Source organism: Peromyscus californicus, unplaced genomic scaffold (assembly GCF_007827085.1).
Source record: "Peromyscus californicus insignis strain IS unplaced genomic scaffold, ASM782708v3 Scaffold_5__1_contigs__length_169319896, whole genome shotgun sequence".
Lineage (NCBI taxonomy): Eukaryota > Metazoa > Chordata > Mammalia > Rodentia > Cricetidae > Peromyscus > Peromyscus californicus.
The window spans coordinates 159,873,268-159,895,437 of record NW_026294573.1 but is presented as its reverse complement, the minus strand read 5'-3'; the positions used below and the strand labels follow the sequence as shown (position 1 = coordinate 159,895,437).

The 22,170-nt window shown below is 41.7% G+C and overlaps 1 long non-coding RNA gene across 1 annotated transcript; it reads right to left on the bottom strand.

Annotated features, from left to right (window-relative positions):
- Positions 1–3,295: 3,295 nt before the first annotated feature.
- On the bottom strand, positions 3,296–21,005 carry LOC128096850 (uncharacterized). Its single transcript, XR_008213757.1, has 4 exons — positions 20,814–21,005; positions 16,845–16,890; positions 15,549–15,705; positions 3,296–3,908 (listed from the first exon to the last, which is right to left on the bottom strand). It is a non-coding gene; the product is annotated as an uncharacterized LOC128096850 (long non-coding RNA).
- Between the last annotated feature and the right edge of the window lie 1,165 nt (positions 21,006–22,170).

Genomic DNA, 22,170 nt, shown 5'->3' with positions numbered 1-22,170 from the left:
CTGCATGACTGCGCATGTGCTGTCCAGTAGCCAGACAAGATGCTTAGTCATCCTAGGGCTGTATGTTCTACACAATCCATGCGCTTTGTGATCACGTAATCTATGCACATGTGTAGGGTAGTTATGTAAGCCCATATGCACATGCGCAGGGGTGGGGCAGGGCGGGGTGGGGCAGGGGACACCTATAAAAGCAGGTTCCACCTATTCTTCTTTCTTCCTGCATGGTCATTCCACAGCCTATGCACACTCTTTCTATTCCTTCCCCTTAATAAACTCTTTTAGTGGGTTTTGTTGTGCCTTGAGGCTTCTTTTGTATGGTAAACAGTGCCACTGTTTTTTAGGTCCAGTCACCCATCCTCAATAGGCTAATAATGAGAAATTATTAGGAAAGCAGAAAAAGGACTTTTATTCATGTGGCCACATTGGTGGAGGGACAAAAGAGATCCCGCAAACCCTTCAGGTCTGGTCTTCAGGGTCCTGAGGTGAGATCAGAGTTTAAACAAGGATGTGTATATTTTAGCAGTCCTGGCCAATGAGAAGTCTTGTCCCTACTGATCCATTGTTATCTGGGTTTCAGTATCACCCTGTAGAACTGTGTGAAATCTCTTTCCTGGAGACAAATTTCCATCTTGTCTTCTCTCAGCATGAGATGCCCTGGGAAATTCCTATTTCTTTGGAATTTTGTTTGACAGGTTCAGATACTCAAATGTCACTTTAGAATGTCTTCATTTCTGCCAGACAGTTTACAAGGAATACTCTAGGAAGAATTTACTAAAAGCTCGTACAGACCAAGAGAGAGTTTAATGAAATGCACTGCAAGAGAATGATGGTGAGTTTCCAGAGGGTGCATTTCCACATCAAGAGAAGGGGCAGAGCTTTTGTAGCAGTTGTTAGGGAAATTGCTTGGTCCTGGCATCCTGGAATTTCTGTAGGGACCTATATCTGGGTAGACAGACTGACATCTGGTTATCTTGTTGATAATAAATTTTACAGTGTGAGTTGTTTTTCTTGAGACTGACCACTTGTTTAAGGCACAAAGATCATTAAGAGTTAGGTACCAGATGTCAGTGTAAGATTCATGAGTCAGGCACCAACTGATCACAGCCTGAATGGCAAAGTGTATACATTTGTTTTTATTTTTAAGAATAAGTTTGTGTGTGTGTGTGTGTGTGTGTTGTGTGTGTATGTGTGAGACACGTGCCATAGTACGTGCTTAGAGGTCAGAGGACAACTTTGTGGAGTTGATTCTCTCTTTCTACCTTTATGTGGGTTCCAGGGATAGAACACAACTCATCAGGCATATAGATTTTTATTCTATATTATATTATATTATATTATATTATATTATATTATATTATATTATATTATATTATAGAATATTATAATATATTATGTCACATATTCTGTTATATTTATATATTATAGAACAAGCACCTTTTCCCACTGAGCCTTCTCAATGTCCCCGTTTTTAGCCTTTTGTCTCTACAGACATGCTTGGTGGTTATGGAAGGTTAACAGACGTATACAGTCTATCATGTAGTGAGGCAGAAGGAAGTTCTTGCTGGCTGAGGAGATGGGAAGAACCATGTGCAGATGGGTGTGATCTCCATGAACGCATTGTTCTCCATAAATGTATTGTTATAGATACTTATTTTAGGCAACATTTACAATGTTAGACATGTTCCCTGCCCAAAGTCTATAATGCAGTAGACTGGCATGGAAACATATTATCTGAACAAAGAGGAGGAAAATTGTGACTATAATTCATGTTACCATCTGTATTTACACATCTATTATATGTGACTTAGATTTTTAAAACATCTGTAATTCTCTGCTAGTCACATGTCTGAGCTAGTTGCTCAAATAATCCTCAACAATGGTAGACTAAGGTTAAAAATTTAGATAAAAAGGGAAGAACATACGTCTTTAGTTTCTGTGTATCCTGTGTTTCCACTTCTCACGATCTTTGCACCATCCTTTAAAACATCTTTAATGTTTAAGGGAGAAATGGCTTAGAAGCAGTCGATAAGTGCTCAGCCTTTTAAATTGAGTTCCTTGGTAACCTTGGCAGTCTTGCCTCTTGAGTTTTGTCCTTGCATTTTCAATCCTCTTGTGCTGAAATGCCCACTGGTATGGAGCAACAGTTCCCTCTGAACTGTGTGCAGGGCATGCGTGCTCCCACATTCAGTACATAAGCTAAATAAACAACAGAAACCAAACACTCTGTCCCTCAAGTGCAAGGAGTGTCTGAGCAGCATTTTCTGTAGCACTTCCTTGAGAAGTGCATTGTAAACAACACAGTCTCAGGCCATCCTGAGCTTGCGGTCAAGTGAGGGAGTCTCCTGAGTTGGAGGGAGGGCCAGAAGGCAAAAGAGGGCATTTCTTCTAAAACCAAGAGCAGAGACACGTCCCTCCACCTTTTCTTCCAGGCCAGCCCCTTACAGCTTGCTTACAGCTCCTGTTTGTGATTGCTTGCTGCAATACTCTAGATTACCTGCCCTTGAGTATTTTCTCACCAAGTAAATTTAAAAAATTAGTGAACCTTTTCTTTATTCTTAAATTCCTTTGCTTCCTCATCTTCACTAGTCCACTACTGTCATTCCTATTTGATTGGTCGTGGAATCAAATAAACCCCAAGCCCAGAGTGGAGCAACTTGGAGAGATCATTTAGTAGAAAAAAAATCTGTTAGGTCTCAAACTCCGGACAAATGGCTAACTGGGGTGCTCATTCAATATTTCAAAGCAGACTCTAGCTGCCAGTGTCCCTCAGTCCCTGCTCGCTAGTGCCTGTGACAGAGTCATCCCGGTTGGCATACCCCACCTCTACCCCTAAACTCTCCAGCCCAGAGCTTGGCTGGGCTTCCCTTCCCCCAACCTCTGATCCCTTTATAACCATACCAGTGGTTCTCAACCTTCATAATGCTGTGACCCTTTAATAGAGTTCCTCATGTTGTGGTGACCCCCGACCATAAAATTATTTTTGTTGTTACTTCATAACTGTAATTTTGCTACTGTTATGAATTGTACTGCAAATATCTGATATGCAGGATATCTGATATTTGACCCCTGTGAAAGGGTCGTTCAACCCTGAGGGGTCACAACCCACAGGTTGAGAACAACTGCCAGCCATTTTTGGCTACCAGTTTCTTGGTGCTCTTTGGTCTCTAGGTCTCTGGGCCCCCAGGTATTCTTGGACTACCCGTCTCTTCTCTTCATCTCTTGCTCTATTCTCCCCGCCCCCCCCCCCCCCCCCACCGCCCACATCTCATGACTTGGTTCAGTCTGGACCCTTCCATGTGCCTCTGGCTGTAATTTCCCTTTTATCCACAATAAACATGCACTGTCCCTAAGAGCAGTTCTGTTCTCATTTTTTCATTCACCTGGGACTTCACATGGTGAAAGAGACTCAGCTCCTTCAAGTTGCCCTCTGACCTCAACACATGTGTGATTGTGGTGTGCCAATGCCAATGCACCCATAGATAAAGTATATAAACGAAAAGATAAACTTCCAAATCTTGAGAGCAGACTCCCTTTATCTTATTAGATGAAGACTGGACACCGTAACAATCCATGTGACTTGCCCAATGGGAAGAGCCAATGGCAGAGCCTGAGCTGGATCTCAGTCTCTTCAAAAACAGTTGACTTAAGAAAGTTCCAAGAAAACGTTGACGCAAATAAAGGTGTTTTCCTTCTGGCTTATGGAAGCTTGTTTATTGGGTGTTGGGGTTTTGAGAACTTGATTTTTGTTTATTTGTTTGTTGATAGAGTAGCTCCAAAGTCATGAGATGCTTTGCATATCCACCAAGCCAGTTCAATTCTCAGTCTTTTCTCAGTGTCTGGGATGGATTCCCAGGTCTCCCAGTCCTTGACCATCTACATCAGTGAAGGAGAGCAGGAGCATGAGTAATCTGAAACAACAAACAGTTCTGGAGTTGTTTTAAGCTGGCTTAACTGTGGAGATTAACAATAACTTCCAATGTCAACAAGACCACTTTTTGTAGACAAGACACACAATGCCAGAATGTGTGAGAGTGTATTTCCAAAAGGCGACTTGCCTAACTCCACCTCGCACTCCTCCCATGGATTGTAAGAGAAATATTGATAAGAACAGTGGGTGTTCTGCAGTACTTACCATGTAGGGAAACTCTAATCGTAGATGGTGGTTTATTTTAAAGGATGGGACATTCAGTACATGCAGGGAAGTAGATAACAGAGTTGGCAGATCTCTTAAATATTTTTTCTAGAATGCTCCTCAAAATGCCAAGAAGTTGGGGTATGAGCTAAAAAGAAGGACCGCTGATCTTCTGGGAATATTAAGATGCTTGCCTTGGTTCACAGGGGTGCTCACTCTCTCCAGCCTGTTGTTTTACAATTCCATTTGATCATTGTTACCCTCTAAAATTTTAGTAACTTTCTGACTCTCACCATTTCCTAAGAGACGAGATGATGTGCTGATTTTATTTAAAAGGACCTACACACGTGCTTGTGTATAAGCTTGCAAACGACACAGAGCTTTAAAATGAAATCACTTGAGCCACAAATCATTTCAGTACCTTTCAGTTCTAACAAGCCCTACCTAAAGCATCCTTGGTGTGGAGATCAGGCTGTGCCCTGCTCTGACTTGCACCATATAGTGCAAAAGCTTTGTTCCAGCTGTGTCTTGCCCTGAGAAAGAGCATGTTACAAACAGCATTTGACTTGGTTTTGACTGCAGACTCAGAGGCAGGGTGTCTCTGTACCTTTCTGTGTATATAAATGGCACCATTTGTCCAGCATTGCCCATGTGACACAGACTGACACTTAACCTATTCTTTTCGTTTGTTTGTTTGTTTTGGGTTTTTTTTTTTTTTTTTTTGGTTTTTTGAGACAGGGTTTCTCTGTGTAGTTTTGGTGCCTGTCCTGGATCTCGCTCTGTAGACCAGGCTGGCCTCGAACTCACAGAGATCCACCTGGCTCTGCCTCCCAAGTGCTGGGATTAAAGGTGTGCGCCACCGCTGCCCGGCTCACTTAACCTATTCTTAAAAGCAAAAGGAGTACTTGCAAGTTTATAAACGTAATTCGGGACCACATGGGTGTATTAAGGAAAAGCAGGCTTGAGGACATATTGAACACAGCAGACCAAGAGAAGGGTATGACACTTCCACCTAGACCCTGTAAAGAGGAGGCCCCTAACACCAGGATGGCAACAGCTCCCACCAGCCTGTCATCTGATAGACAGACAGACCCCTTGTGACTCTTCAAGGTGCTTTAGCTCAGCTCAGTTCTCACTGCCTCATCAGTCTGCCTGAGCTGCTGGCAGCCACCCTCTAGCCCAGGTTGCGCACTGTGCAGCAACGGTGTGTGCTGTTCTGTACCTCACTTGGGTGGCTGCATTCAACCCCCGAGGCTCGGCTCCACTCTGACCTTGTGGTTTGACCCCCGCCACCCACCCAAGAACATCCTAAGATTCATAATCCTTGCATCTGTGTCACACTCCTCTTCCTGCCTCTCAGTAAGACTCACCTGAGCTCTGCTGTCACCTCTGGGCAGCCATTTTGTACCCTATGTAGGTGAACATGCACATGCATGGATAGAGACAGACACAATTACTGTGTGGTGTGTAATGTGTGATCAGATAGTTAACATTATTAATGCAATTGGGAATCAAAGAACATGTTTGCCAGTAGCCAGCTACCAAGAGAACTGGGATGACTAAGAAAATGCAGCCATGAAGTTGTGAATTTATTATTATTCAATAAATTCTGAAATTGTTGAAAGACACAAACATGTCCACCTGTTTCTGGCAAGGAATGCTCATGGCACTATCTTTCCTAAAACATTTCCCAAGACTGTGTTTGTCCACAGGGAATAGGAAGATGCTGATGGCCTGGGTCATGATAGCCTGGGTCATGATGGCCTCGGTTCCACATGTCTACAGGGCTGTGCTCAGTCACAGGAATTCTCCAATACTTGTTATCCACCCTTTAGTTGGGTGGGAAAAATATATGTGGATGAAGTTGTTCTTCTTTGCTGTCAAGCTTCCAGATTCATTAGGAACACTTTTTAAGGATCATTTAATTTCTTATGCAGTTGAATCTTCTTCTAATTGTTTCTTTTTACATGAAGGCTCCGAGAATGATATATCTGTGTGGATAAGGGTTTTTCTAAAATGCAGTTCCTTCTCTGCAGCTTGTTCTCCATTAGGCCATTCCTATTTCCTCTTCCTTGACTATTCCATTTCCCAATCTTTCACCACTAGGTGTCATATGTATTCACACAAATGCCTGGAGGGTGTAGAAATAAGCATTCTTTTTTAAAATATGCTCCAGTTCCCCAAGCTCTGAGGGGAGGGATTTGATGGAGACATCCCATTTAGGACTGAGTGTTCCATGGTTTCTCACTCTCTCCATCATGTCTGGCTGCGGGTCTCTGCATTTGTTCCCATCTGCTCCAGGAGGAAGCTTCTATGATGACGGCTGAACAAGGCAGTCATGTATGAGTATAGCGGAATATCATTAGAAGTCATTTTATCACTACTATTTTTGTTATTATTTTAGTGCAGTGGTATTTGGTTTTACCCTAGGTCGCTGGACTATCTAGTCCCTGGTTCAAATTGTGTAAAAGCCAGAGGGGATGGAGGACACCAAGAAAATAAGGCCTTCTAAATCAGCATGCGCAAAGCTCATATGAACTCAGAGACTGAAGCATGCACAGGGCCTGCACGGTTCTGCACCAGCTCCTCTGCATATGTATTATGGATTCCAGTTCAGTGTTGGGACTCCTGAGAGTGCAGATGAGTGGGTCTCTCATTCTCATGCCTTGTCTTTGACTCTTTTCCTTCCAGTTCAGTGTTGGGATTCCTGAGAGTGCAGATGAGTGGGTCTCTCATTCTTATGCCTTGTCTTGGACTCTTCCTCTGTTGGTTTATCCTGTACAACTCTGATGTGATAGATTTGCTTTATCTTATTATATTTTACTTTGTTATATTTTAATATTATCCCTTAGAATCCTGTTCTTTTCTAATGAGAGACAGAAGGGGAGTGGATCCTGATGGGACAGGAGGTGGGAGGATCTGGGAGGAATAGAGGGAGGGGAACTATAATCAGGATATATTATTTGAGAAAAGAATCTTGTTTCACTAAGAGGAAAAAAATAAAATAAAATATGCTCTGGTTATCTTGACTCACCATATAAAATCTTACATTGCATGGACTTGCATGTTAGCTTAACTTTAGGCACGAGTCCATCTCAGAACAGAAATTTTTTAAAAAAAGTCTTAAAATCAAGAAAAAGAAAGAAAAACCCCAAAATGGAAAAGTATAACATTGCACTTGAACTGGAGGCTCTAAGACACCTCTCATTCTGTCCCCAGAGGTGCCCTGTCTGTCACCTTTCTGTCACCTCACTCCGAGCAGTCACCAAGCAGCTTCCCCTCAAACTGGAGCACACCAGAAGCCCTCAGGCACCCACACACTAGTCTGTGGTAAGGAAACACAGGATCCACTCTCATTCTGCTGTCTTGTTTTTCTGGTGAAGGAGCTGAGGGGCTGATAATGTTTCTCTCAGTTATGGATTCTTAGAATGATCCATTTAACCTTTCTTTCATGTTAGGGAAATGAGGCTTGGCATGGCTCACTCATTGTTCAAGATTCATAGCAGATACAGATCTTTAACAAACATCTCCTAGGTTGCTAGACATGACATGTCCTCTTTACATATATTATTAGTGTTATATCTATTCTGGAACTTTGAAAATGTAGTTATAAACAGAATTTTCATAAGATTATACTTGATATTATAAGAATATTAGCTTCATAAGCCTGTTTGACCTATTAAAATTAGAATTCAGGCTCTTGTTATTCTGCTGTTGAAATACTAAATTGAAGACTAATTTATTGGGACAAAACTTGGAAGCTAGTTAAACTATTTGAGATGTTCCACTGGCAAACAAAAACAAGCAAACAAATTAAAAAGTTGTAAAGCCAAATAAATTAGAGAGATGGGGTTGTATACTTAAAACCGAGTCCTTGTTTGTACTATTGTTTAGAATGTTACGGACTGAAAAAGTCTGTAGTTAATAAACTTGACCAGCTGTAGTTAAACTAACACTTTCTAAGTACAGTTGACCAGAAACTCTAAAACCACAAATAACATCTGGTGGAAAGCAGGTTGTGAAATCGTGATTGCCAAAGTTACCGAAGACACTTGCTTCAGAAGTCGACTGTTACATGCCTTCAGTATGTGACTCTCCTGTTTGATTCGCAGCTCATGTACGGCCAGTATCCTAGCTGTGCCCTTTGCTCCAGACCCCCTTCCTGACCAACAGCAAGATTCACGACTTTGTTGCCAGTGGCCTGAGATCCAACAAGTTTCTAGGTGATTTCCTAGCCCTTAAGGCTTGACAGATGGGCCATTTTTAATATATAAAGTTCATGTGTGTTGTAAAACAATATATTCAGCTGATTTTCTCCAACCCATTTGTTTCCTCTGATTAACGTAAAAAATTTCAGTGTCACAGCATCCAATCCACAGAAGCCCAGACTAGAAAGACAGTGGTCCCATGTCCTGGATATCAGCATTATGGTTGTTACCAGGTGGTGGGAGCCGGTAATACATTCAAGATAAAATACTATTATGCATGACATGAAAGGTTGGGTGTGTTTGTTTTCTGAGGTTGCATGGAAGCAATATTTCTACAGCGCTTCTGGCAGCAGGTGTTTGCAAAGGAAAGCAACATCAGACGAGGTGACCTAGGGTACTGTTTCACACTGTAAAGTTACCTCACATGTGGCTATTTAAACAACTGGGCTGTCCATAAAGCTTGTCGACAATTGCAACTATTTTTACGTGGTTTGAGATGTAGTATAAGCTTCAGTGATTATTCTTGCTGTGAGCAGTCTTCATTTAACTGAAATGACACCATCCCACATGGAAACTTTGCTGGACAAAGTTTTATCTTAACTTCCTACATAGGCTGTTGACCACTTTTAAGTTCAGATTCAACATGGAGCCTTGTGCATTGGAAATTAGCCTAATCCCTAACTCCATCAATCATGAAGACAGATGTATATCTCCTGTCACATGTCACAAAGACTAGAAAAAAAAAACAAAAAACAAAAACAAAAAACAATACAACAACAACAAAAACCTAGAAGGAATAACTTGTTTTTCTATCCTTAAAGCATGATAAATGGATGTGGACACAGGAATCTACTTTTGTGATCTGGCTCCTATGTGCTATTTCAACCCATCAATTTTTGTCTTTAAAAAAATAAATGAATCACAACTTTTCCAAACTCTTTCATTATTGCTTCATTTTCAAATTATTTTCATATGAATTTCGTTCAACAATTATTATTCTTAGGATATCTTTCTTGTCCATTCCAAAGCTAAAAAAAAGTACAAATATGAAAAACATTATGATAAGAGATTATAATACTACATTACTTTGGGTAGGTGTAACATACCTACTGTAACATACAGTACCTCAGGTACACTTGTTTGAATATGATAGTTTACTAGTCAGTCATGTAAACTCTTCAAGAGAGGTTCTGGATCCCTGAGCAACTCTCCTCAAGGATGAGAAAATGTTGACACATCCTGTCTTGTGGGTTCAGCATGCCAATGCTGCTTGTCACATACCAATGTGAATGGAAGAAAAAACACTGAAGACAATAGAATTCTTCTCAACAATTTTGACATGGATATGTGTACACACAGCACACACACATACATGCACACACATATCTATATATAATATATACATATGAACATATGTGTGTGCGTGTATGTGTGTGTTTTTATGTGTGTGTATCCTTATTTCCATTAGTAATAATGGTTTGTGTATGGCTTACCTTGGGTAGATTGGGTTTGAGATGCATGGTTTTTAACCTAATTAATTTTCTGGTAACAATTCTTACTGTGAAAGAAAATATGTACATTTTGGGGGTGATAACTATCTTTGTCATAATTAATAATCTCATGTTTTCAAGTGATATTAACCCAACTTAAGAAAGTAAATCAAGAATCATTTGGGGAATTATATTTTCTTGTCGTAGAAAAGATCATTCTGTGTGTAGATTTTACAATCGAAACTGCTTGTCCAGACACTGGCTTTCCTCTCCTGTCTTCCTTCATCAGCCAGAACAAGTTGTTTTCACTCCAGGTAGCTCTGTGACATCCAGACAGAAGCTCTAGGGATGGGGCCGTCATATGCGAGGACCTGGAGACACAGTGCCACTCTTTTTAGGTTGCTAACTTTCTCTTCTGCTGCAGAAGATGGCGGACACGGTGGGGAAGGTTGGAGAGTCGCAAGCCCTTGGCTGAGTGTCAGGATTTACTGCCTCCAAAGGAAGCTGAGAATGGGTGTTAATCCATCTACTATAAAAAAATCCCAGAGACAGTCTCTGACCTATTGACTCTTGCATTTTTCCCCTGTGGCTGGTGGGATGAAGCCCTCTGACTGGCTAATCCTGAATCGTACACACTAAAAACCTTAGCTGTGGCCAGTGCTTAAATAATTTTATCAGTGGAGAGGTTGCTGTTCACTTCTCCAAAGAAATGTTTAACTTAGTATTGGCAAAAGAAAGACCAAAGATTTTTTTTTTTTGGTAGGAAAAAAACCAAAGAGGAGAACAACGACATATTAAGAAATAGTGTTTTTAACAAAAGAATGAAAAATTGAAATTCTGAGAATTTCTAAGATTTTATTCTAAAAGTCAATTATCCTAATGCTTCCCTGACTTCCATTGTAGGGAGATGACTCTATTGCAATAGTTACATCAAGGAAAACTCTCAGTGTCTCACCTGGGCAGGTGGTCAAGTTTCTTTTCAATTTAGCTTTCTCTTCACCATATCCTGGGGCATTCCTAAAAGTCGTGATGTGGCATCAGCGGACTTTTCTGTCCCACCAGCCAGCTTCCAAATACTCACATGGAGACTTTTTATTAATTATAAATGCTCAGCCAACGCTTAGGCTTGTTACTAATTAGCTCTTACAACTTAAGTTAATCCATTTTTATTGATCTACCTTCTGCCTTGTGACTTTACTGCCTCCATCACTTCTGTGTATCTGACTAGTTTCGCATCTGCCTGGCTTCTCTCCACCTCTCCTGGCAACTTCTCCTTCTTCACCCCACACTCTCTCCCTGTCCACAAGTCCCACCTAACCTCTTCCTGCCTAGCTATTGGCCATGTAGCTCTTTCTCAAACCAATGGGAGCAACACATATTCACAGAGTACAAAAGATAGCTCCACAGCAATGTGGAATCAAGACCAAAAAAAAAAAAAAAATGTCCATTCTTTGGTGCATATCCATTAGATGTGCATACACTGAAGTTTGTCCTGGCTAGTTTTGTTCTATACTTGTCTCTGAATGTGAGAAAGTTTACCAAAGCTAAGTTTTAAAATGCCACCATTCATCATTGTCTCCTTCAGTTGCCTTTGCTCAAAAAGGAATCCAGGGACTTATGTGGAGAGAACAAGTTTCTCCTATTTCCTTATGCTATTGACTTATATCTGGCAAGATCCATATATTACTTTACAGATAGCTACTCTTGGCATGTTTAGGAAAAACAAAAGGGAGATGGCCTGTGGACAAGCTAGAGGAGTAAAATTCTAAAAATTAAAAGTGCACCATCATAGCAAATATCATCCATTATATAAGTAACATGTGCTTAAGTACAGCCTTGCCTACATTCTAATATAGTTCCACTTTTGGGTAATGTGTGGGGAAAATCAGACATTTTATGACTACATTCTATAACTATAGCTTTATGATGAGCATTATTAAATACCAGGCATATTTTCTGTTACCGGGAATGCAGTAGTAATAAAAGTTGCCTGTATTCATATCTACCCAGAGGGCAGCTAGGTGGAGAAGGCATTAAAAACAAATAAACAGCAACCCAAATACAATAGCCAAAGAGAGCAGTTGTGAAGAAAACATAAAGCTGCACAAATTGCTTAGTACAATTTGCCTCTATTTTTCTTTCAGGTTTCAATTACAGGTAAAGTACCCTCTACCTGAACTGTTTAAGACCAGAAGTGATTTTGAATTTTAATATTTTGCTTTTGAGTTTGGAGATATTTGGATAAATATGATGAGACTCCCTGTGTAGGAGATCTAAGACTTATAAGAAAAACTAAATCATAGGCAAAGAATATTGGTATTTGGCGGTGGTGGGGGAGCGGTGGGGGAGATGCTGGGTAAGCTGTGTGTTGTGTCTGAGCCTTCCAGGGTCATGACCCAGGAGGCCAGGCATGGAGGCTTTCACTTGTAGCAACATGTCGATGTTCAAAGCTTCAGATTTTGTCTTTTTTTTTTTTTTTCAGAGCTGAGGACCGAACCCAGGGCCTTGCGCTTGCTAGGCAAGCACTCTACCACTGAGCTAAATCCCCAACCCCAAGTTTCAGATTTTGTATTATTAAGGGTCTCAACGTTTCTTTTATTAAGGATATGCTCCTTGCACTTGCAACCAAAAGGAGTCTTAATAGACCCCAACCTAGACCATTTCTTGTCATTCACCAGCCCTGTTCCTCAGTGTGGCTTCTCATGCAAACATGTGATCAATTATAGGGTCTTTCAGAAATTTGCAAACTGATTTATGACTAGGAAAAGGTTAATATAGTCAGATTGGTTTGGGAAAGGTCCAAGAGATGGGTAAAGAACATTCCTGAGTGTGTCTGTGAGGGCTGTTCTGGAGAGGGTTAGTTAAAGCGGGGAGACCTGCCTTTTGTGATGTGTAGCATCATCTGGGGTGGGCGTGGTTAATAGAGTGGAAGGAGAAGGAAGCCTACCACAGACATTGTCTCTCTGTCTCTGCTCCCTGGGCACCATGATGAAAGCTGTGTGCCCTGCCATCCCTGCTTGCCATGGTGGACTGAATAAACCCTCCCTCCCTAATTTGCCTATGTTAGGCATTTTGTCCTAGCAACAATAAAGTTTGACTCACACAGAACAGAGACAGGAAGTGCACCAAGGCAGTCGGCACTGCTGCTCCAAGCCTCCCTTCTTCCTCACACGTCTCCCTCGTCCTGGAAAACCACCCCCTCCCAATTAACTCCCTGTAACCCATGGCATATACCTTTTTAGATATATTTTCCTCCCCAAACCCTAAGAAAACTATATCCATTAGATTTCCTGATGCTTCTGTATCCTTAGTACTATGCACATGACACAATTAAAATGTGGTCTTTTGTCTCAGAAGTTAGGAAGAGTGTGACCCTCTTTTAAGGATACTTTCTGGAGAAAACAACAGAGGATCATTGTTTGGAGAATTTTTAGTCCCCTGAAACCTCAATAGTGTTTATTTAAAATCTTCTTAAGTATCAAATTATGTCAGTACTCAAGAAGACTGACCCCTTTAGGGCAAATTAGTCCTCATAATCTGGCATCTTTTTGACCAGTATGCCAGGATAGAAAAGCAATCCTAAGGTTTATTTGACTAAAATTAAAATAAAATAAAAGCATATGTTAGTTGTTTGCGGCGCTCTTACCCTGTGAGGAAATGTTACGAAACATGACAGAATCCACTAACAAGAGTTTTATTAAGATAGGAAAGAGAGACAGACGTGACAGGCCCATGAAAACACATATGAATAAAGAGTGGAGCCAGGAATATGGCGCCAGCTTATAAAGGCTAGGCCACGCCTGCGCACACAGGCTCATGTGGCTACTCCACGCATGTGCGTAGATCACATGGTTGCATTGCGCGCTTTACACAACCACACAAAGCCTCGGGGTCCTGGTCACACAAGACGTTTTGACCCAGAAATGGCTATTTTGACCCGGAAATGGCTAGGCAGAAGTGTCTAGGTCCGCCAGGCATGTGCAACCACTGGGGCGTATTGTGAATCCCTGTCATCATATATAGGTAGCCAGTGCCTATAACACTACACATACATCTGAATTTAGCAATGATCATTCAGCTCAACATTTGTCTTCTAGACATATTGAAGTTATGCTTTATATGAAAACAGTGCTCAATTTCAAGAATAAGCCATAGTTCTTTGGTCACATTTGCAGTAGGTATGGACACATGATGAAATTCAGTGGATCTCAGTACTCCTGATTCTCAGAACAGATCCACAGACCCTGGGCAGTAGTGAGATGGGGGTGGGATGATGGGCAGAACCCAGTCACAGATAGCTATAGCATCTGTTACCAGGACAATGCTTTTCCTACATTCCAGAAACTGAAGAAAGAGTACATAAAATCCACTTAGGATGTATGTCAAACTCTACAGACATTCCAATCATTTGTGTGTGTACATTGTATGTGTCACATGTCATATAGACAAAGTATATTATATATAATATGTCCAATAAGAGCTGTGGGCTCAGTCCCATCAATACACAAGCCCTTATAATTTTAGTTCAGAAAATACTAGGGTTAAAGGGAAGAACAGTATAAATTACAAAGGTGGAGACAATCTTGTAACATAGACTAGGTTAGACAAAGGGCATCAGAATCCTCATGGAAAGTGGATTCCATGAGGAATGCAGAAGCGGGCTGGCTTTTACCACTTTAGCTGAAGTTAGAACCCACATCACTCATTCACTGGGTAGCTCTGTGTTCTGAACCCTGCCACCATCTTGTCATTTTGTCCTCCATGATACAAGTGATCCCCAAACCAGGATTTTGAACTTAGTTGTTAATAATATGATTTGGCTAGTTATCCTGAAATCCTTCCTGGTTTTAAACAGCCATCACCTACATCTGCTAAATAAAAATGGAAAATAAATTTAAAGCCATGGCTAAGAGAAAAGAAAAGAATATGAAAACTTCAAAGTGCCACAGCAAAAAACCTGGGTACCATCTGTGGACCCAAGCCATTTCTGGCCCATGTTGCTGCCTCAAAGGCATGTATGTACATGTTGCCTCAAACCTCAGGAAACAAAATCATAGCCCAGGCAGGGTGGAGGACAATAAATCTCTAAGTTAACATGGGGCTCTTCAAATAGCCTTGGGGAAAGGTGAATGAGAATAGAACTGTCTTATAAATATCACACCTGTTTTCCTGTCCTGGTTTCCTATAGAAAAAAATAGTTGTGGACCTCAAGGCAAGTGTTCCCCTGTGAAAACAGTTGATTCTTCCTGTTAATGTCCCAGAAGGACTCCAACTTTAATTTCACTGAGAAACAGTTTGATGCACACAGTGGTGAGGATTTTATCTGATAATTCTGGAACCCAGATTTCCTGGGAGGTGGGAGTCCACAAGAGCCACAGATTCTGATGCTATCCTCTGTTCTCCTGAGAACAGGATAAATAGGATAATCCATGGGAAAACCATGTAGGGACCTAGGCAGCCCAGTTTCATAAGTAATTAGACATTCTGAGTCCCTTGATGAAAATGACATTCATTTTTGAGTGTTAAATATTTGAATGTTAGATTTAAATTAGCAACAGACAACCAGATGCTATGTGAGCTCACTAGCAGGTCAGTCTCTGGCAAGCCCAAGGGTCCCTTCCATCCAGCTGTACATTTGGAATCTTGGGCATCAGGACAGTGTTCTGAGACCACAGGATTTCTTTGAATCTTATTACTACTTGGATCCAGGGCACTCACCAGAACAGGCAGGCTGTTTGTGTTCTGTGTTCCATGCCAACTCTTACTTCCTGTCCTTTCCTAATGGCTGTGGCTGTGAGATCCCCTTCTAGAGAGATCCATGGCTTCTGAGATTCATCCAGAACTTTGAAATGAAAAGATGTCAGAACTACATTTACTAGGGAAGAAAAGAGGGAGGGTTTGTTAAAACAGTGTTTGACTCTAAATGAGTCTACTTGCCTTTTCTGGACATTTCCAGTCAGAAACACTTTTAATACCTGTAGTATATAGTGAAACGTAAGAATTATATAGGAAGATAGTGAGAAAGAGAGAGAATAAATGGAGACAGGCAGCAGAATATCTACCACAATGTAAGAAGTGAACTTGAAATATCCAGAATCTAATAAAGCTTTATTACTGCATCTCTCTCAGGATTCACTTTCTAAACTTCCTTTCACTTGCCAGTTCAGTGCCTGGAAATCCAGCAAGCTCCTCTCGTCAATGGGGGATATATCCCGAGACCCATAGTGGATGCCTGGCACTGCTGACAGTACCTAACTTTATACAAATAACCACAACAGTCTCTGATGAGGGACATGGTGGCCACGTGACTACCAAGCAAGTGATGAATCCTGCAGGATAAGGATGGATCACGTGGTGCCTGGTGAGATGCTGTGATATTCCATTATGCATTGCAGAATGCATACATCATAAAACTCACCGATTCTTATTTCTTAATGTTTGCAGGCTGTGACTACAGGTTACGGAAACCAAACAACGTTAAACATCAGACAGAGAAAGATGACCGCATCCCCTCTCTTCATTTCTCCCTCACATTACTCACTTTCAGGGTTCTCAAATCTGGTCAAAAATTAATCCCTACAAAGAACTTGGATGTTTTCAGGAAGTTATATGCATCTACACATAGATTTTCCATGATCAATAGTTGCAGCCTTGAAAAAACCTGATTGTCGGTGTGGTTTGTGGTACTGCCGCCAAGCAAAGCTAACACAGATTTTCATTTTTAAAAAAGGAGAGAAAAGGAAAGCAATTCAGTCAGTGTTTAACTGTCCATCTTTTCACTCCTCACCCTACCTGACAAACATTTAAACTTTTTCTCCTCCTTATCCTTAAGGAATCCCTTGAACGAATTTGATAGCGCATCTATTCTATCTGCTCTGTTCTGTGACTGTTTGAAGAGCTGTAAACCATTGAATATCTAAAATAGTTTCACTCCCCATTTCCTAGTTTGCTTTTCTGGTGCTATGGTAAGACATCGATCAAAAACAACTCACGAGGAAAGGGTTTATGTTGTACCTTTCACATCCTTGAGACAAGCAGAGGCAGGAATCTAGGTGAGAAGCTAGAGGTGGGAAGGAATATCATCAGAAACCATGGAGAATCGGAGAATCGCTGCTCCCTGCCTTACTTTTTACAGCTTACTTGCTTAAGATCTTAGACTATCTGCCTGGATATGGCAAGGCCCACAGTAGACTGAGCCATCCCACATCAGTTGTTAATCAAGAAAATACCCTACAGACATGTCCAAAGACCAATTTGGTAGGCACAATTCATCAGTTTAGGTTCCTTCTTCCTAAGCAACTCTAGTTTTTGTTAAAAAAAAAAAAAAAACATAACCTTTAGAAACAACTTACACCCACAGTTCCATGCTGTCCCATTGAGACCACATGAGCTAAGAAAATAGCTCTGCTCCCAACACCAGCACCATAACTGCTAGGTACTCATTTGTCTGTGGAACATTCTAGCACCAACACTAACTATGCTTTTGATGTTATTCTAGAACATTATTTGATTTCCTTAAATGTCAATCAAATATTAGAGGAAGTGAAATTTAAGATAAGAAACAAGCTGATAAACAGCTCTAAAATGCTTACCTGCGTACATCACAGGGTGACCGCAAAGGTACCTCTTCCTTAGATTAAGTTCATTGACAAGCCTCCTGTTCATCTCAATACACGGGGCTTGGTCTTGATGCAGAGAGAAGCCAAATGGTTTGTACAGTAATAATATGAGTGAGGCAATGACCTCTGCTCCTTTAATTGAGCAAATGGACGACATTTTCCTTTCGTGGGGACTTGGTGTAAGCAATAAGGGAGGAGAATTTGTGTTTAATAGAAGAAAAGATCACAAAGAAAAATCCCCTAGGAACTCTAAAAACAACATTAGACATTGCTTGACTTCAGTGAGCTATATGCAAATGAAGGCTTGGCTAGGCAATTGGAAAATTATTTCTCCAATTTTTTTTTTTTTTGGTTTTTTTCGAGACAGGGTTTCTGTGTGTAGCTTTGTGCCTTTCCTGGAACTTGCTTTGGAGACCAGGCTGGCCTCGAACTCACAGAGATCCACCTGACTCTGCCTCCCGAGTGCTGGGATTAAAGGCGTGCGCCACCACCGCCCGGCTTCTCCAATATTTTATTCCTTGGTTCTCTTTAAAAAAAAAAGTCTATTTTTAGGTAACCTAAGATTTCAATATAAACTTTAATTTCTTTTTTGCCATTATTCGCTTTGTTTATTTTTTAATTGGCAAGATCTTTGTGTGTGTGTGTGTGGGGGGGTGAGTGCATGTACCCACGCACTCCCATACACGTGACAGAGTGGGATGCCCAGTGCCCTTTTCCGTTGCTTTCCATCTTATCCCCTTGATGCAGGGCCTCTGACTGAACTGTAGCCCACTGACTCAGTAAGGCCAGCTTGCCAGCAAGCTCTCAGAACCCTCCTGACTCTGCACACTGATAGGCACATTCAGAAATGCCTGGTTTGTTTAATGTGATTCTGGAGATTCGAATCCAGGTCTTGACAAGGTGCAGAACATTGCTAGTATTCCACAATCTCATTGAGAAATTATTTGTAGCTACTTGTACACCATGATAATTACATTCCGAGGCAGCTATCCAACTGGAATGCCTATGTTTATCAGAAGATACTCAAGTGTGCTCAGGATGGCAGCAATTCTAACAGCCTCCAACTAGAAGCATTTCAAACTGGTAGAGAGTTGAATAAATGGACACATGGTGGTGCATATACAGTGGACTATCACAGCAATGAAGGTAAACCGCTCTACTTGGGAGCCAGGTGAATCCCACAAACATAACCCTGATCTAGATAAACCATTTGCAGAATGAAACATAGTATATAATTCCATTTGTGTAAAATTCAAATGCAGGAAAAATAAATTAGCTGAGTAAAATAGTGCATCTTACAAAAACTCACGAAGCTGAAGCAGGAGATTTATGAGTTTTGTGCGAATATCTGGGCTACCTAGTAACACTATGCCTCAAAAATAAATAAAAAATAATCAGTAAATAAAAGACATCAATTGTGGAGGAGCTGCCAGGAGGCAGATGTTAAAGAGGATGATGCAGGAGGATTATGAGTCTGATGCCAGCTTAGATTACAGTTTTGTGGGACTGAGGAGATTGCTCAGTTTGTAAAGTGCTCGCTGAACAAGCATGAAAACCTGAATTTAATCATACCGTGTAAAAAGTGGCAGATACCCATCATTCCGGTGCTGACTGGGTGGAGACAGGAGGATCTGTGGAGCTGGCTGGCTAGTCAGCCTAGTCCATCTGGGAGCTCCATGAAAGACCATGTCTTAAAGAAGAGTAAGGTAGAGACTTCTGGCCTCCACACACATGCACATGTATGTGCACCTACACACATGAACACAGATACATGTACAAAATTTGGAGGCAGAGTTGGAGAGACAACTCTCTCAGTAAATAAGTGCCATGGAAACATGAGAAACTGAGCTCGATCCCTAGAACCCGTATAGAAAGAAAACATCAGGTGTGGTGCCATGTGATTGCCATCCCAGCCCTGGGGAGGTGGGGCTGAGTGCATCTCTGGCGCCCAGTGGCCAGCCCGCCCAAAACACACACACACACACACACACACACACACACACACACACGCACATGCACGCGCACGCGCATACGCACACGCACACGCACACGCACACGGGAGGGGGAGAGAGAACTTACTATGGTCTTAAAACTCAGGGCAGCTGTTATCATTGAGAAGAGAGAGAAGACACTGGAATGTTTTCTGCTACTTCCTGGTGTTCAGTTTCTTGGTGTAATCGGTATTGATAAGGTGGAGTCTCTTCAGTAAAATGAACCTAGTTATTGCATCCTTTTTCTGAGTAGAAAACCCAACTACAACATTTGTTTTTAAAAATCATAGCCAATATGTTAAGGCATGAGGAAAACATCTCATAGATATCGATTTGGGGGGGGCATATTATTGTACAGTGTGATTATGACTCATGAATTCAGTTATAATATATATAAATAGAATTCTTCTTACAAAAGTCTGAAACAAATTAATTCACATTCACAAGATGTGTAAACCAAGAGGGCCTCTTTATATACCAGGAGCTGCATCCTACAGTTGTCTTTGTGCTTTAGAGCATACACCTTCCAACACTTTATTCCAATACTCAGGAAGAAATCTGGGGTGTGATTTTGAAGTAGGTAAGTTCACCCCACCTCTACTTCTCTCTGTATCTGATTCCATGCATATTTTTCCTACATTTGGCTTTGCACTGGGTTGACAGCAACAGAGAGCCTTCTCAATGACTAAACTAACATTCTTAGGAATAAGAAGTGACAGTGTTGGATTTGAGGTCAGCTTCTAGCACTCTCTCAGGCCTCTCACAAGAGCCTGTGACTCCAGCTCCAGGGCCCTCAACAATTCTTCTGGTCTCCGTGGGCAATGGACTCATGTGCACACTTCCCATATACACATAATTAAGGGTTTTTTGGTTTTGTTTGTTTGTTTCTTTGTTTTGAGGTGAGACATTAAATCAAGTTTGGTTTAACTGTGTCTCCATATTGGTTTGGTCTCATGCATCCTCTGTACACTCTGAAGTGTAACTTAGCTTGATGTGTAAGTAAGTTGCAACCTAACCTAAGAGTAGACCTTTGGTAACTAAGCAACCGAGTCTCAGTCAATCATAGCAGCAGCCAAAACATGACCATACAGGCAAATGTCAGTTGTAGCCTCTCAAGTCTTTCTGTCCTTGCTTCTTTTCTGGCTATAAATAGAACCTGCAGATGGAGTGGGACACTTCTGGGTGGGGCTGGCATCTTGAATATCTTTGGTCTGGAAGGCTGCTTGACTTTAGAACTTTTTTTCCTTGTTCAACTCCTCTACTAACCGCCTCCCTCCTTGCTTTCTCTTTAACAGCAAACACATTCTAAATGAGCAAGCTATTTTCCTCAGACCCCACTGCTCACATGAGGTGGGGCTGCATCTTGGTCTTACCTTCTCTTTGCAGGAGTCTTTTCACGTTTCTCGGTTGCAAGTCTCTAAAACACTCTGTCTACCCGAAGGTGTGGAAGGAGGTGAGGAAAAATGAAAAGATAGCAGAATATATCAAAAGTATATCGGCAGCTCAAATATTATCCAGAAGCTGGCTCACCCATTTTAGACAGCTAGCTGCTGTAGGCAGCTCAGTTCCAGAAGCTTGGCAGCAAGAACTCTGATGCAGAAACCATCTGGTCTTTGGGATTACGCCCAAATTGGGAAAAAAAATGTTTTCCTTGCTAAAAATTAAAAGTCCTGGGAGGAAGCCTGATGGTCTGGATTTGAATTTCCTGCCCACTCCCTGGCTGGGCTGAGGTGCACAGAGTATGAGGGATCTTTAATTTTTAAATTGTATTTATGTGTATGTGTGTATGCCTGCTTGTCTGTATGTGCACTATGTACATCCAAGTACCCTTGGAGGCCATAAGAAGGCGTCAGATTCCCTGGAACTGGAGTTAGAGGCGGTTGTGAGCTGCCCAATGTAGGTGCTTGGAACCCAGCCCAGGTCCTCTGTAAGAGCAGGAAGTACTCTTAACTGCTGAGCCATGTCTCCTGTCCCCTGAGGAGAACTTTTCAATGTGAGACTAAAGTAGTAAGATTAGGGGATTTCCCCCAAAGATACAGTAGAACCAGGGACTTCCTCCAGGAGCAGTTAGGGCACCATTTTGAGTGAGTTATTGGACATTTTAGACCCCAGTAACATCTTGAGCGCAGCCCCTCCTGCTGCAGAGCGGTATGGGTAGCTGATTCTTGCCAGCAGTGGAAGCTCCGAGCGTGGTGAGAGTCTGGGGGCTTGAGCTGCTGCCTAACTTGCCCGTGAACTTGGCCTGTGGGTGCACTCGAGGCTCAACCGCCTGCTCTTCCTTTTGCCCTGGCGACTCTCCCGGGTGTGGCGGCTGTGCTGCTGGGAAACAGGCCCCAAAACTTGCCTTCCGAACAACAGATTGTGCGTCTAGGAGGCTATGAAACAGCCGTCTTACTGACAAGAGGGTGCAGAAGCCGCAGCAAGGCTGCGGAAATAGTTTGGGAAGACAGGAAGGTTTTTTAAAATACCATGTATTTGTTTACATTTATTAAGTGTGTGTGTGTGTGTGTGTGTGTGTGTGTGTGTGTGTGTGTGTGTGTGTGTGTGGTGGAGACAGGAGAGAGACAGAAAGAGAGAGAGCACAATTTGTGGGAGTCATTTCTTTCCTTCCACCATGTAGGACACTGGAATTGAACTCAGATTGTCAGCCTTGGTGACAAGCACCTCTACCTGCTGAGCCACCTGGTTGGGCCAACGGGAAGATTCTAAGAGCATTCAATAGCCTAAGAT